Raw genomic sequence first — 17,337 nt, forward strand, 5'->3', positions numbered from 1 at the left:
GCAAGGAAGGGATCGAATGTCAAGTATGACATCGAGAGGTTTAATGGGAAGAACAATTTCACCCTCTGGCGTCAAAGGATGAAGGATCTTCTGATACAGCAGGGTTTGGCAAAAACATTATTGGGGAAGTCGAAGAAACCTGTAAAAATTACTGACGAAGATTGGGAAGAGATGGAGGAAAAGGCGGTAAGTGCTATCCGATTAAATCTTTCTGATGATGCCCTACAATATGCTGTGGGTATCGAATCTGCACCGCAGTTATGGGCGAAACTTGAAAGCATCTACATGACGAAGTCCTTAACGAACAAGTTGTTCGTAAAGAAGCAATTGTATTCTCTACAGATGGAGGAAGGTGCGGATCTATTAGAGCATCTTAACATGTTCAATTAGATCGTAAGTAAACTTGCAAACCTGGAAGTTAAGATCGAGGACGAAGACAAGGCGTTACTATTGCTGTCGTCGCTCCCAGAATCATATGATCACCTAGTAACGACTCTCTTGTACGGGAAGGAGACCCTTGAGATGGATGAAGTTGCAGCTGCCCTCATGTCCAATGATACAAGGAAGAAGGCCAGTAGTACGAAATCTCAAGGAGAAGGTTTTTTCGGAGGTGACAAGGAGCAGGAAAGAGGGAGATCAAATCAGAAGGGATCTGGGAAGAGTCGATCGAAATCAAAAAGGGCAAAGACAAAGATCTCTTGTTACTATTGCAAGAAGGAAGGTCATCTGAAGAGAGAGTGTTTGAAGAGGAAGGCAGACTTAAAGAAGAAAGGTGTAGATAAGGCATCTGAGGAAGCTAGCGTGGCTGACAGTTCAGATGGAGATGATGGAGTTGTACTCTCTATATCATCAGGTAAGAATCAACCTTCTGATTCTTGGATTTAGATTCTGGATGTTCATATCACATGTGTCCACATAAGGATTGGTTTGATACATATCAACCATATAATGGTGGGTCTGTCCTAATGGGGAATGATGCCGTATACAAGACCATTGGGATAGGCACTATCAAAATCAAGATGTTTGATGGGATAGTAAGAACCTTAGCAGATGTGAGACATGTACCAGAATTAAGGAAAAACTTAATATCTTTGGGGGCACTTGACTCAAATGGCTGCAAGTACATAGCTGAAGGTGGAGTTCTCAAAGTTATTAAGGGTGTAATGGTTGTCATGAAGGGACAACTAGCAGGAAACCTATACAGACTCATAGGGAGTACAATTATAGGTGGAGCATCTGTGACTACAGATGCAGTACTTGATACAGATGATACCTATCTGTGGCACATGCGGTTAGGGCATATGGGAGAAAGAGGATTGATGGAGCTTCATAAAAAGAAAATGTTGAAGGGAGTAAAAACTTATAAACTGAACTTCTGCAAGTATTGTATGTTCGGAAAACAGTGCAAGGTTAGTTTCAAAACTGCAAAACATAAGAGTAAAGGAGTGCTTGATTATGTACACAGTGATGTATGGGGTCCTTCAACAATAAAATCTAAAGGTGGGGCAGAATACTTCGTGACCTTCGTTGATGATTACTCAAGGAAAGTTTGGATCTACTTCATGAAGCATAAAAGTGAGGTGTTCACTAAATTTAAGGAATGGAAGGCTAAGGTAGAAAGGAAGACAGGAAATAAAATTAAATACTTGAGAACAGATAATGGAGGAGAGTACACATATAAGCCGTTTCTAGAATTGTGCAAAGCTGAAGGGATTACACGTCACTTCACGGTTCCAAAGACACCACAACAAAATGGTGTAGCTGAAAGGATGAACAGAACACTTCTAGAAAGAGCTCGGAGTATGAGGCTGAATGCAGGGCTGAGCAAGAGATTTTGGGCAGAAGCAGTGAATATGGCATGTTTCCTCATCAATTGGTCTCCATCAAAGGCGATTGATTGTAAAATTCCTGAAGAGGTATAGACAGGAAAACCAATAGATTACTCTATTCTAAAAATATTTGGTTGTCCAGCCTATGCACATGTTGAGAGTGAGCAGCGTTCCAAGTTAGACTCAAAGTCTAAGCAGTGTATCTTTCTTGGTTTTAAGAAAGGTGTAAAGGGATTCAAGTTGTGGGATCCAATTTCACAGAAGGTTGTGGTTAGTAGAGACGTTGTGTTTGATGAGTCTCATGTAGTAAAGTCAAATTACAATTCACAAGCAGTTAGTGAAAATAAAGAAGGTTCTACTGTGCAGGTGGAGTTAGGTGAGTTAGAAACAACAGGACAGAATGAGTCATCAAGTGACTTACCAAGACAACATGAAGCAGTAGAAGTTCCCTATACTGTGGCAAAGGGTAAAGGGAAGCGTACTCACAAAGCACCTATCAGATACGGGTTTGAGGATATGGTTGCCTATACTCTCATTGTAGGTACAGGTGATCCATCTTCCTATCATGATGCTTTGAGTGATGCACAGCATGATAAATGGATGACAGCTATGATGGAGGAAATGGAATCTCTACATAAGAACAAGACTTGGGAGATTGTGGAAAAACCCAAGGGAAGAAAAATCATTGGATGTAAATGGGTCTTTCGTAAGAAAGAGGCAGCATCTGAGAAGGAGCGTGAAAGGTATAAGGCTAGACTTGTAGCCAAAGGCTATGCACAGAAGGAGGGGATAGACTACAATGAAATATTCTCTCCAGTGGTGAAACACACTTCGATCAGGGTACTACTTGCTTTGGTGGCCATATATGATTTAGAGCTTGAACAACTTGATGTGAAAACTGCATTTCTTCATGGTGACTTGGAGGAACAGATTTACATGGAGCAGCCTGAAGGTTTCAAGGTGCAGGGAAAGGAAGACCATGTTTGTCTGCTTAAGAGGTCGCTTTATGGTCTTAAGCAATCTCCTAGGCAGTGGTACAAGCGCTTTGATTCCCACATGATGAAGATTGGCTACACAAGAAGTGAGTATGATAGTTGTGTTTATTATAAAGTGTCAAGTGACAATTCCATTATTTTGTTGATGCTTTATGTTGATGACATGCTCATTGCTGCAAAGAACAAACATGGTATAGTCTCTTTGAAGTTTTTGTTAAGTGCTGAATTTGAGATGAAGGATCTTGGTGCCGCTAAGAAGATCCTTGGCATGGAAATCCTTAGAGATAGAAATGCAGGTAAACTTTGGGTAACTCAGAAGAGGTATATTGAAAAGGTGCTAGAGCGTTTCAATATGGAAAAGGCCAAGCCAGTTAGCACTCCGTTAGCTGGCCACTTCAAGTTATCTGAAAGGGAATGCCCTACAACACATGAGGAGGTGGAGCAGATGTCTCAAGTCCCTTATGCTAGCGCAGTTGGGAGTCTCATGTATGCTATGGTTTGTAGCAGGCCAGATTTGTCTCATGCAGTCAGTGTTGTTAGCAGATACATGAGTAATCCAGGAAAGGAGCATTGGAATGCAATTAAGTGGATCTTCAGATATTTGAGCAAGACTAAAGATATAGGTGTTATGTTCAGTGGCAAGGGAAGTTCTACAGAATTGGCAGGTTATGTTGATTCTGACTATGCTGGTGATTTAGATAAGAGGAGGTCTACTACAGGGTATGTGTTTACATTGGCTGGTGGACCTATATCATGGAGGGCGATGCTTCAGTCTACAATTGCATTGTCCACTACAGAGGCAGAATACATGGCAGCAGTTAAGGCTGCCAAGGAAGGAGTCTGGTTGGCTAGACTGGTTCGTGAGTTGGGGTTGGAGCAAGGAGGTACAGTGTTACACTGTGACAGTCAGAGTGCCATACATCTTGCAAAGAATCAGGTGTTTCATGCAAGGACAAAGCATATTGATGTGAGATTTCACAAGATCAGGGAGCTTGTGTCAGAAGGCAGTATTCACTTGAGAAAAATTCATACAGATCTCAATCCTGCAGATATGCTTACAAAGCCAGTTACTACAGAGAAGTTCGAGTCCTGTTTGGACTTGATTAATATTACTCATTGTTGAAGATGAGGGACGCACCAAACAGGTGCGGGTTTGTGCCTCTAATAAAGTACAATGATGAAGACGTCTACAAGTTATCTTTACAGGAGGCTCGACAGAATTCAAGCCAAGGTGGAGATTGTTGGTGTATGATGTCTTGTATTCAGTTGTAGTTTAATCCGAATTAGAGTGGCAATTGTAGTTTAATCCAGATTAGGGTGGCAATTGTAGTTTAATACGGATTAGGGTTTTTTCGCTATATATTTATAGCGAGGGTTTCTTTCTCTGTAATGCAAGCAATACTGAGAGGTGTGAGGACGAGCGCTGTAACCCTATTCTCCATTGATAGTGAAGTAGGATCTCATCTCACCGGGGACGTAGGCAACCTTGCCGAACCTCGTAAAATCCGTGTGAATTGTTTGTTTTGTTTTTCCATTATCTTCTGCATCGTTTTAGGGTTGCATTTCTACAATATCGTACTCCGATCCAGCAAGGAGACTAACACTAAGATAGGTGCGATACCTTACTTAGAACTAAATCGTGCTGAATTAAGATAAATAAATAAAAGAACAAGACCATGAACTTAAAATATAAGGATATGGAATTGCGGAAAATTAAAAGTTGATTAACCAGATCTATTTCTCAGAATCAAGAGGCACGACTGTAGGCTTTGATATGAGGATAGAGTAAGAAGCGAACTATATGCAGGATGAAATGCAGAAAATAATGATGTAATTTGAAAACTAAAATAAACTTTGCATATAATATTTGGAGATATCTTTGATACAAGACTTTGGGTAGGTTTGGGTCGCAAGGTTTGAGGAGAAGAAGGATGTGTTGATCTATGAGAGATCTTTGGAGTTTGTTGGTGCTAACCTTTGAGGGCGATCGGACTTATAGGGGACGATCGAAACCTTAAGTTGTTTGAAGACCGACGGAGTACTTGGAGGTCCAACGGAGTTTGGAGAGCATAACTTAGAGGGCGATGCTTGCTTCGGAGCTTCTCTCTCTCTTGGTTCTGATCTCTTGGGAGAAATTACAAGTTATTCTACAAGTGATTTGGGAAATGGGGTAGTGCTCCTTTTATAATGCAATGAAGCACATTTGAATTACATTTGGGTTTTCAATGCATTTGGGTTTCATTTAGCACTATTCTACTTTTATTTTGAACAGTACTAAATTTCATTTACATTTGATACTGTGCACTTGAATCTTGGATACTGTTTGTAGGCACTGTAGACGCTGAAAGTTGGAGGTGATTTTGTCCTTTGATTTGAAATCTTCTATAATCGCACCACGGCATTCCACGTGTCAGGGACACTATTTTTCGTATTGGTTTGATTAAGAGTATTTGTACTAAATTTGATTGAGCCTGGTATTGGCCTGACTGTCCTTTAAGCTGGGACAGTAACAATACCTCCTTTCCTTAATAGGTTGTCCAAGGTTATTTGACTAGGTGAGTTTTCGACTTCATCGGTCGGCTAGTTTAAAACCGTCCTAGCAGACGTTAGGGACCAAATCAGGGTTTGGTCGAAGTGGATTTTGATTTTGTAGCCCGACGAGACTTGTGGGAAGTTACTTCTTAGAATTTACTTGAAGAGGAAGCTTTGGAGCTGGCAGGCTTGTAATCAGGATCATCTTCATAGGGATCTTGGGTCATTTGCTGAGTGTGGCAATGGGCCAGCATAGAACCTTTGATGGAACTAAGACTGTAGGCACCATCGCTGGAGTCTTCTTTGTTATCTGAGTCGGAACCTAACTCAGTCAAATGAGCTAGGAGGGCCTCATTCTCACTTTTAATACTTGATTTAGATGAGCTTGGAAGGGTTGGAACAGGTTTGAGACCCGTAAGACTTTAAATGAGTGACGCTTTTTCACATTTTGATACGTCACAGTTATCCCACCATTTAATGTTGAAGATCCGGCAAAGGACTGGAGCTACCCAGTCTTGAGTCTGGAAGTCATAGATTTGATACTCCCATAAAAGTATCCATGCCAGGTGGCAGTGGAAGAAAAACCGGAGAAGGTCAGGTTGGTGAGAATGAGGAGTGGAGTGTTGGTAGAATATTTGAAATGAATTTTGTATTTGTGGCAGAGGGATATCGACCATAGGACCATATTGGTCCTACCTTCTAGGAAACCAGAGGAGAGTTTGGTTATTGAACCCGTATTCAAAACAGAAGAACCATGAATGACGGTTGATTCGGTTTTGGAAACAGAAAGCTTTGAACCAAGCCTCCTGGTAGTCATAGTATGTGTAACTAGGAGGGTTGAAGGTATTTGGAAAATTTCTTGTGGTAAGGGGGTGACCACCTCAATCTTGGAGGTTGAGGATTTTGCAGATGGTTACCGTTGTATGGGTAACCAAAGATTGGTCATTTTTGTCAAAGTTAAGTTTGAATATGACAGAGTCAGTGTCCACGAGGATAATCTCATAGAATTCTTGGTTTTTTGCAGCAGAGGGAGAGTGATGGTGCCATCCTTGAAAAAAGACATTTTGGGCCAGTTTGACAGGTGAGTCAACATATTTGTAAAGGGATTCTTCAATAGTGAAGAGATCTTCTTTGTAGGGTTTCTCATGGTATTGGCTTTTGGGTTTTGGGCCTTGAGCAGTTTGGAGAGGTTTAACTTGAGTAGTTTGAAGGCTGGAGCTTACCTTGTTTGTGGTTTGGAGAGGACCGGCAGCCGAAGATAGAATCACGGCATAGGAATAAGGTTTGTTTGTGGATGCCAACTGGGACTGGCTTCTTATGACTATTTGGTTTGATGGTACAACAGAGGCGCCGTAACTGGATTTGGTTTTTATAAGGGAATTTGAGGAGGTGGACTCTTTAGGGGGAGCCATCCTGAGGAGATTAATTTGTAGAATCTAGCCCTGTAGGAATTCACGGGTAAGGAAGTCAGGGACAGAATTAGATTCTCCTTTAATATATTCTATTTGAAATTCAAAAATTGAAAGTAATGCCTGCCATCTGGCAAAGATTTGTTTGGATGCAAGATTTGAAACATCATTTTGTAAAACATATTTAGTTGCGCTACAGTCAACACAAACTAAAAATGGTTTATTTAATAATGCATTTTGAAATTTTTGGATGCAGAGAACAATATAAAGAATTTCTTTTTTAATGGTACTATAATTCTTTTGAGCAGAATTCCATCTAGCATAAGTGAATTGAACTAATTGTTCTTTGTTGTCATTGGGAAGTTTTTGTTTGAGGATTCCTCCATAACCAATATCTGAGGCGTCGGTTTCAACAATTTTAAAAGCCTCAGGGTTTGGAATAAACAAATAGGGAATTTCTTTGACTAATTTTTTAATGGTTTGTACAGCCGTGGTCTGGGCTGGAGACCAAGGAGTTAGTTTCTTTTTAAGCCGAAGGTATAATGGTTTGGCAATTTTACTAATTTGGGGAAGAAAATCACGAACATAATTTAAGCTTCCTAAGAACCTTTGTAATTGAGTTTTGTCAAGGATTTGATCAGGAAATTTTTCACTAAAGGAAATGGCGCGATCGATCGGGGTAAGGGTACCTCTTTCGATCAGGTGTCCAAGAAAACGTACTTTGGTAAAAAAAATTCCATTTTCCTCTTGGACAGGACAAGTCCATTTAATTTAATAATTTGGTAGAATGTTTTTAAATGTTTGAAATGTTGCTCAACTGAATTAGAGAAGACAAGTACATCATCAATATAGACAATAGTAAATAGTCCATAAGAATTGAAAATATCGTTTATAATCTTCTGAAATTCACTTGGAGCATTTTTTAGGCCGAATGGCATGACATTCCATTCATTTAGGCCGAAGAGAGTTGTGAAGGCAGTTTTGTATCGGTCTTTCTCATGAATCTGGATCTGCTGGAAACCAGATTTCATATCGAATTTTGAAAAGATTTTTGCTTGATAAATCATTTGTAAGAGATCTTTTTGATTTGGGATTGGATATCTAACCCATTGAATGGCATCATTTAAGGGTTTGTAATTAACAATCAACTTGGGAGTTCCTTTTTCAATTTCGACAGCCTTATTAACATAAAAGGCTGTACAACTCCAAGGAGAAGTACTAGGCCGAATTAGGTTTTTGGTCAGGAGGTCATTAATTTCAATTTTGCAAGTTTCTAGAAGAGCTTGGTTCATTTGAGCCGGATGGACTTTGGTTGGGATTTGGAGGCTTGAAAATCCTGAAGTATAGGGAAGAGAAACTATATGCTATTTGTGGTGCCAAAAGGCATCAGGAACATCAGAACAGAGGTTGAGCTCAAATTTGGACTTAATTTGATTAATTTGATGAATGGTTTTGGGATTTTTAATTTGTTCAGAGATCCGTTGATGAAGAAGCTCTACTTTAAGAAAATTTAATTGCTTAATTTTATTGAGACTTTGGCTAGTAGATGTTTGAGCTTGTAGAAAAGGAATGATAATTTTTTGTCCTTGAAATTTTGTTGTAATGTCATCTTGGGTTATTTTGAAAGGTTTGATTTTTTCTAAGAAAGGTTGACCAAGAATTATAGTTTGGTCAAGATCTTTTACAAGGGTGAAGGTTTGGGGAAGACAAAGACCTTTGTTACAGACATGAGTATTTGAAAGTTTGTATTGGACATTTAACCCTGACCCATTAGCAGTATTAAGCCGTTGGGTCATCCTTTCATAGAACTGGGTAGGAATAGCACCTTCATTGATGCAGTTGAGCTGGGCTCTTGAATAACAAAGGCAATGCCCGAAAATTTGAATGAGGCATTAATCACAAGGGTTATGTGAATATACCAATTTTGGTAGGTAATGGTAGACACGAACCCAAGGGCTTCAGAGCTAGGCTCAGAAGGTTCTTGGTTTGCAAAAAGATTTGTTAATGGTTCAATGGTGGAAGTGGAGGCTTGTTGATTTTGTTGCCGACTAAGGAGGGATAATTGTTGTTTGATATGTTTGATTTCATACTGCAAGGTTACAGTAGTAGTTTCAAGGGTTTTGATCCGACAGGAGTGGTCGGGAATAGAAGGTTTTGAATTTTTTTTAAACTTTTGCATAATCTGTTGAAGATTATAAGGCTGATGAGTATTTTGTGGAGAAATATTTTGTTTGAGATGTTCAAGACAGACCTTCTTATGTTTTGGGTCTATCAGATTATCAATATATTAAAAAATGTTTGAATTGGGAGATGCTCTAAGCATCCGGACAGATTTGGGAGTACAATCTTCACAGCTTAAACCAATAATACAAGAATCACAAGTACAGACTTCAAAATTTTCATTATTAGTTGAACTGGAGATAGAGTGCTCGGAGGCTTGAACTGGGTTAAGTTTGTAAGTTTCTTCATCAGAAGACGAAGAAGAGGTTCAAGGAAAAGAGCAAGGATTTGGGTTTTATTTTGCTCAGAAATTTGTAAAGAATTAATTCTTTTGGAAACTCTGCAATACTTAGCGATGTGGCCAGTTTTGCCACACTTAAGCATCCTTGAGAATCAGGGTTTTGCTTAAAATCTTTTTGATTTTTAGGTGCCTTGAAAGGTCTTTTGTACTTCTTGTATTTTGATTTTGAAGAAGATTTTTGATAAAATTCTGGCGTTGTAAAGGGTTTGCGAGACACATATTTTTTAGATTTGTAAGAATTTTTGTAATATTTTCTTGAAGATTTATGTTTATGTTTGGTAGGTGGTTTAAGGGGAGTAAATCCGAATTGCTCACAGAAACCTCCTAATTCTTTTTTGTAAAATTTATTTTTTTATTAATTTGCTTTCTTAACCTAATATCAGTGCAAAGGGTTAAACCTTCTTCATGAATTAAGTTAATTATTTGGCCATAAGTCATTTGGTCTTATGGGATAATCCCATCATTTTTTTTTCTAAGTATTTGTTTAATTTTTTTAGAAAAAAAGGGTTGGAAGACCTGTAAGAAACTTCTCTTTCCAACAAGGAAGATTAACATCAGGTCCGGTAAGGACTTTGGTGAAGAAAGTGTCTTTGTACCATTTGAAATCATGAAGTTTTTTGCATCTAAGGTTTGATAGTTGTTCGGCAGTTCTATCTTTGAGACGGGAAGGATTTCCTAAGAAGTAATTTGCTATGCTGAAAATAAGGGTATTCATAGCATCTTCTATAGGTTCTCCTAAGTGATTGAGAAGGGGTTGTTCATCAGGAGAGGTTTGAATTGCTGTTAAAATTTATATTTTTTGATCGTCGGTCAGGATATAATCCCACCAACCTTTGAGTTGGCCGATAAAGTCGGAAATAAGTAAAGTAGAACTGCATTATCTTCAGTATTCTGAATACGATGTGTATTGCTGACCATAGTCATTTCCTGTAATTTGTTCATGAGATTATGTTCGGACAGACCATTTATGTTTCATTCATAAATGATGCCGCTTTGGTAAGAAGCTTGAGGGCGTTTTCCTCTTACTTCGATTTGAAGGTCTGGAAAAGTTGGGTTTTGAGTGGAACTTTGCCCAATTTGGTTAATTTGAGGAAAAACGTTGGTCTCATAATCTGAATCCGAAGATGAACCAAAGAATAACCTTTAATGGTGCGAACACCACCATTACAATAGGTAGATTCAGCGGTTGGCTGACTTTGGACAGGTGTTTGAGGGGCTTCTAAAGAAGTAAGACAGTGATTAATTTGATCAAGAATATAAGATTTGTTAAGTAATTTTTGCTGTTGTCTTGGAATATGGTAAGGTTTGAAAAGTGGAGTTGAAGAAGGAACCAGAGCCGGAGTCATGTATGATGAGGCTAGCGGTTTTGGTTGGACAAGGCATTCAACTCGTGAAAGCTGATTACCTATGGTTTGAAGACTTAAATTTGTAAAATTTAGTTCAATTTGTTTTCTATTTGGATCTTCCTGATCAGTTACTTTTAGTGGAGAGACAGTTATTTCTGTATTTTTGAATGCATATTTGATGCTTTCCACCGGAGGATGGATAACAGTTTTAATTGGATCGGAATTAAGGGTCCAAGATTTATGAGAAGAAGTTTGGGTGCATATTTGGTTATGCCAAGGGTAATCTATGTTATTATCTTGGGTATAAATATCAAAATATGTAAAAAAGAAAACATTTGTTTTAAGGTTTGTTATAAAATTATACCAATTTGTTCTACTTTGAGTTTGTTGTTCAAGATTAAAAGTTTTGAAGAACCAATCCCGCTTTTGTTTATTTTTTGGTGATTCAAAGTCGGTTCTAAGGAAGGGTTTGTCAATTTGATATTCATGATTGACTTGAATCATGTAGACTCCAAAGCTTCGTTCTGGTGGAGCAACATCAAATGGTGTCGGAGATTGGGGTTGATTCTAATCAGTTTGTTGTTGTTCAGAACGGATAGGTTCAGATACAGATGGTAAAACATCATAAGTACCATGGACAATATTTTGATCTTGGAGTATGCCAGCAAGATTTGAACTTGAGGGTGGAATCCTAAGAGGAGGAATCCAATGAGAGGTTTCAGAGGAGGTCGAGGCGTCGGAGCAAGACCTTCTCGAGGTCGAGGGTGACTAATCGATCCATAGTCTGAGATATAGACTGGATGTTAGTGTTAGAGATCTGGGGTTATTGTGTAATGGTTTGTAATTTCCATTCCTCAGGGAAAGTGATGTCTTTCCACCGAACAAGTCTGGGGTAAACAATTTGTCCTCGAGTACAGTCGGTTTCAAGGTAAAGGGTTTGTCCTTTAGGGGAGTGTTTAAGGGATCTGGGTTTGATAATTTTCATAGGTTTATATTTGATACAGTGAATGATCGCAATTGGAATTGATCCATGCATCATTCGATATCCATGGGTTTTGAGGTTGATTTTGAGGGAATGAAGAATGTTTGGGTTTGTAAGAGCTATGGACATGTCCGGATAAACATTAAAATGGATAAGACCATAACAAAGACTGGTTTCGATGACTCCAAGCAGGGAATCATCGAAGTCTAAGAATCTTTGATCATGTAAGGCCAGTAACATGGAAGTGTTAAGGCCTTCATAGTGAAGGGGTTTGATGGCCACCTGGACAAGGCCGATATGAACATATTTAAATTTGTTTGTAAGATGGTCTTGTAAAGATTTGGGATCAAAAATGGTGATTTCTTGTGTTTCATTTGTGAAGTTTATTGTTTGTTCAACAGTTTTGATGGTTTCAAAATATGTTTGCCAATCATTTTCATAAACTTCCTTTTGAGAAATCTTTGGCATATCCCAGTTTCTAAGTCGTTTGTCTAGGCCTATAATTTGCTCATCATAATGGAGTATATTAGAATTTGTGCTCGCCTCGCTTGCCGATCTCATCGACATGGAGCGGGACAGACGACTCATGTTTTGAGAAAACTTAAACTTGGGGTAACTTCCTAGATCTAGTCATTTGAAGGGGTATTTCCAACTTAATTTGGACACAAACGTGGTCTTACACTCTCATCTGCCATTCCTCCCAAAAGTCCAAAGGCTTATACCTCGTCAAAAGCTAAAAGTAATTAGTTACTCAAAAGAAAAGAAATCTGCAAAACAAGAAAACCGAATTCACCACTAACTTGGCTCTGATACCAGATAACATGATCGATCTATACCAAAATCTAGGGAAATAGGGATCTCCTGGTTCTGTATGGTAAGAAGGACGAGACCGGTGCAATATATATATAGGTTCATTTTCCCAAGAATTTAAGATGGCGCTTTTGTTATTTTATGGGTGGTCTATGACAGCAAGGGGCAGTTACAGGGTGACCAGATGATTGGGATTTGGGATCTTGGTGAGCTAATACTTCTGATCCTTTCAGGTATGAATGTATGACCATATGAGGGGGGGGGTGTATTTGATTGAATTGGGTTCCGGAATATGATTCCACATTGCACAATGAGGATGGGTTCATTTTGATAAGTTGATCAATTGGTCTTCAGTATGAATTTTTAATTTTATTTTTTTAATATCCTTTGAAGCCATGGAACTTATTAATAGCTTTTGCTCATTCTTTTAATTTTTAAGGGATTTTTTATTTTCAGGAGCCACTATCTTGGATTCATGCAAATATCTGTTATGTGGTAAATTGGATAGAGTAAGAAATTTGTAGATATGTATACTGAGAAGTTCATGTTCACATGTCAAGGTTCAACCCGAATAGAGTTGGTAAAGTTGAAATTTAAAATAAAAATTTCAATTTTTGAAATAAAAAAATATATTTTTTATATAAATTGACGACTAAAAATAGAAGAGAATTTGTCAATACACGAGATGGAATATAGATGAATCTAAGTCTAAACTTTGACCAATCTAACTATTTTGAAGGTATCCATATGGTCGATATTGAGACTTCACCCTTCTACAAGGAAAATTTGGTGGTGATCTAGACTTTAGACACCGTCGTCTTAATAAGATAAAACTTTTGCCAATTTTTAAGGGGGAGTTTTCTAGTCTAGCAAATCTAGAGGGTATAGTTAATTCTTTTAGACTTGGGGAGGGTATTTAATTGAATTGGGCTTTGTAATATGATTCTACATGGTGGAATGAGGATGGGTTCGTTTGGATAAGCTTATCAAAGTTGGTCTTTAGAATGATTTTTTTTTTTTTAAATTCTTTGAAGCCATGAAATTTATTTGTAATTTTTTTTTTTTAAGGATTTTTTTTTCAAGAGCCACTATCTTAAACTGATGCAAATATTTGCCATGTGGTAAATTGGACACGGTAGGAAATTTGAGATAGGTAGACTGAAAAGGCCATGTTCACACGTCAAGGTTCAGCCCAAGTGGAATTGGTTGAGTGGAAATTTAAAATAATAAAAAAATATATTTTTTTAAAATAGAAATTGACAATTAAAAATGGATGGAAATTTTTTCAATACACGGGAGGGAATATAGATGAATCTAGCTCTATAATTTGACATCTGGTCAATATAAACTATTTTTAAGATGCCCATTCTTTTTTGGTAGATTTAAGATATCCATTCGGTCAATATTATGATTTCACCCTTTTATGAGAAAAAAACTTGGAATGCTCTAGAGACAACCTCTAGTCTTAACAAGCTAGTACTTTTTGTCTTTTTTTTTTTCTCTAGGGAAAGGTTTTCTAGTCAGGCAAATCTAGACGGCATCATTAGGCTGGCACATATATTTATCGACATGAGCATAATAGAAAAGTTTTTTTTTTTTTTTTTATATTTATTTATTTAATAAATTGGTAGATCCCAAGATCCCCTCACTCATTATGTCAAGTTTTAGTTGAAATTGAGTTGGCTAAGTATCAAAATAAAGTTTTGAAAATTTGGTGAAGAAACCAGGTTTTGCTAAAAATAAATGTAAGATTGAAGATAAAAGGAATGTGCAAAAACATTATAGGAAACTTTTGACAACGTTCTGTTTCTGCTATTTCTGTGTTTTTTTGTTCTTAGAAACGGAGAAACAATCTCAAAAGCGTTTGATGAAGTTGTTCCGTTTCACTCGTTTCTAAAAACATAAATCAAAATTTATGCATATTTACAAATCTAGAAACGACTTTGATGAAACAAGTCATACGTTTCTTGAAACGAATTTGATAGAAAAAAAAATGCTATTGTGTCTAATAAATCTATCAACTATTTAAACCTAAAAAAAGGCAATCGAACCATTTCTCCCTTTTGGGCATTCGATTATACTATTGAGGTTTTTAGTGGCATTATGTCTACAAAAAACGTTTTAAGAAATACGTTTATCAAACACCCAAAAATCCGTTTTTGTTTCTGAAAATGTGAAAAACCGTTTCTGCTGTTTCTAGACACAGAAACAACAGAAACATTATCAAACGGTGCGATAATGTATTTGATTTGATTGTGAGCATGAAATTGGCATGTGTCCAATAAGGACTATTTCTTTGATTTCCATACAGTTGAAAAATGCCGTGTCACCCTCCAAATGGCAAACCTTGGTACCTATCTGGAGATACCCGCTAGACTTGCTGGTGTGAAGTTCACTGTTAGTAGATACACAAGGTTTAATTGTAAGTAGAGGTTAACATACCACTCTCTCCCCTCTTTCATTTATTTCATTTCTAATACTAGAGAAGGTTTCCTGGTCTTGCCACATGATAGAGTCAGTTGAGTTAAAATTTTGTAGATAGGTAGATCCCAAGGTTCTCTATTCACATGTTAAGTTTCAACCCAAATGTAGCAACACAAAACATTGAAAATTTCGAAAAAAAAATTGAAAATTTTGGAAAAAAATTCGATAGTGATCAAAGTACTAGTTTGTAAGCATGGACAAACATGAGAATATATATATATATATATATATCAATACATTAAGAGGTAAATGATTGAATTTGGGTCTAAAATGCATCACATGGTCTAGAGAGTCTTCATAACCTCGTATCCATTGACCAGATTTGCCATTTGAATCTTCCACGTAAAGGGATTAGGTGTCCAGACTTCAAAAGAGATGCCCTCTTACTTGGTTTGGCAGGAAACTTGCTTCATAATATGATCTACTTCTTTCCCCTTCCCAACAAATAAAAGAAACTTGAGGTAAAACAAGAGCTAGAAACTGAAATTTTACTATAATTCTCATTTTTTCCGTCGCCTTGTTTGCCATTAATAAATCAGAAGGCAAACATAATGAATCTTGTAATCAAAGTGAGGGGGTGAATTGAGAAGTTGTTTTCTGGAAAAAAAAAAAGAAAAAAAGAAAAAAAATGAAGTCTTAACCTTTTTTTATTGCCCTTATTTTATTCCTAAAAATTGATTTTTGGTTGACAAGAAATAAATAAAAGAGAGAGGGATAAGTATGCTAGCGTAGTACCTAGGAATTAGGAATGCTAGCGGGATTTGGACTATAGGATTTGATCAATTTGAATTAAACCGTTGGATGAAGAGAAGATATATAAATTTTCAATCCACCGTTGCTATACCTTTCATCTCTCTCTCTTTCTCTCTCTTCTCGTCGGAAAAGCCATTCATTTTTATTAGATCCAGCCGGAGAAAGCGAACTCCGGTGGGATCCATCGCTGATGAGCTTTCCAACCTCTCCTATGTCATGTCCTAGATCACCCCTATCCCATATCACCCCTAGCCGCTCAGTTTTCTTATCAGGCATTGGCACCGATACCTACACCAGTTCTGACACCGTGCATGTTGATATCGAGCAACCACTGCCGCCGCTGATGGAAAAGATGCCCCGTTTGAAAGACATTCTGGATAAGCTTAAAACCTAACATTCTTTTTAGCAACCTAAGATTCGAGCATAACCAGTGACTTTTACAACAGAAATCTGAACAAATTTGTTATAGGAGAGAAGAAGAAGTACCTGGGTGAAGTAAAAATCTAAGAAGAATAAACTCAGAGGTCAGAACCCATAGTGATTTTTTTTCAAATCAAAGCCAAGATCCTGCAAAAAAGCCCACAAAAAATCAGAACTTCTTAACTAAAACTTTATTTCCCGACAAAAATCAGTAGTGAAAATTCAATTTTTTTTTTTTAAATTTGTAAATGCATTAAAAAATCTCAATATGTTAGAAATGAAAAGCTTCTCTCCCATTTCTCGCATCGCCGGTTCATAGCAGTAGTAGCCGCAGCAACCACAATCGGAGCAAAGGAAACCGAACAACCAAATAAGTTGACGGTGTTCTCTCTTCGCTTCTTATTTTTCCCCCAAAAATTATCGGCATCGAAGCCCTGTACCTATACCTATCGATCCGATGGGTCTCATCGTTCCCGCCGTCGGAAGATCCGTGTAGTGGAGCTCGCTGCTGAACATCGATCTCATCGTTCCCACCGTCTCAACCTCTGCTCCCAAAAACAGAGTTGGGCAAGACCAGAACCAGGTGGTGGACGGAGGCGGTTCTGGCGGATCAAGGTGACGCCCAAGGTCAAGTTTTTCATCGGCGTAAACTCACCACAGAAGTTCTTCGGTGTCTACGATGGTCACAATTTGATGGCAAAGGATATCATGGAGTGACGGTATTGAGCAAGTTCTGTAAAACCTTGCCACATGAACGAATGGGATTTTATTTGTTTCATCTAACGGTTAAAATCCCGCTAGCATACATTATTCCTAGGTAATGCGCTAGCATACCTGTTCTTTTCCCTTCTTTTCCCTAAATAAAAAATAAAAATGAAACCTGATAAAACGAAGGAAAAATGATAGACAAACTGCCCACTTATATCATAATCACATACATGTTAAGGGAAAGTGGTTCTCAATGGTTCACAAATTGTCTTATTGGGGACCCACAATATTAAATTGAAGAGAAAGAGATTTTTTTTTTTTTTGGGTAAACAAGGGAGAGATTTTAATCTGCATATTTGAGCAGTTGATGTCCCTTCCGTTTTTTTATCAATTACAAGCTTACGTGTTTCTCTTTTTTTTTTCTTCTTTTTTCATTAATCAAATACATATTATATTAAATATAAAAAAATTTCAAAATAATTTAAAAATGATTTATCATTTTTTTAGGTAATCAAAATGATTTAACATTGTGATATTATAGAGTATTG

The sequence above is a fragment of the Macadamia integrifolia genome, chromosome 2 (assembly GCF_013358625.1).
Source record: "Macadamia integrifolia cultivar HAES 741 chromosome 2, SCU_Mint_v3, whole genome shotgun sequence".
Classification (NCBI taxonomy): Eukaryota; Viridiplantae; Streptophyta; class Magnoliopsida; order Proteales; family Proteaceae; genus Macadamia; species Macadamia integrifolia.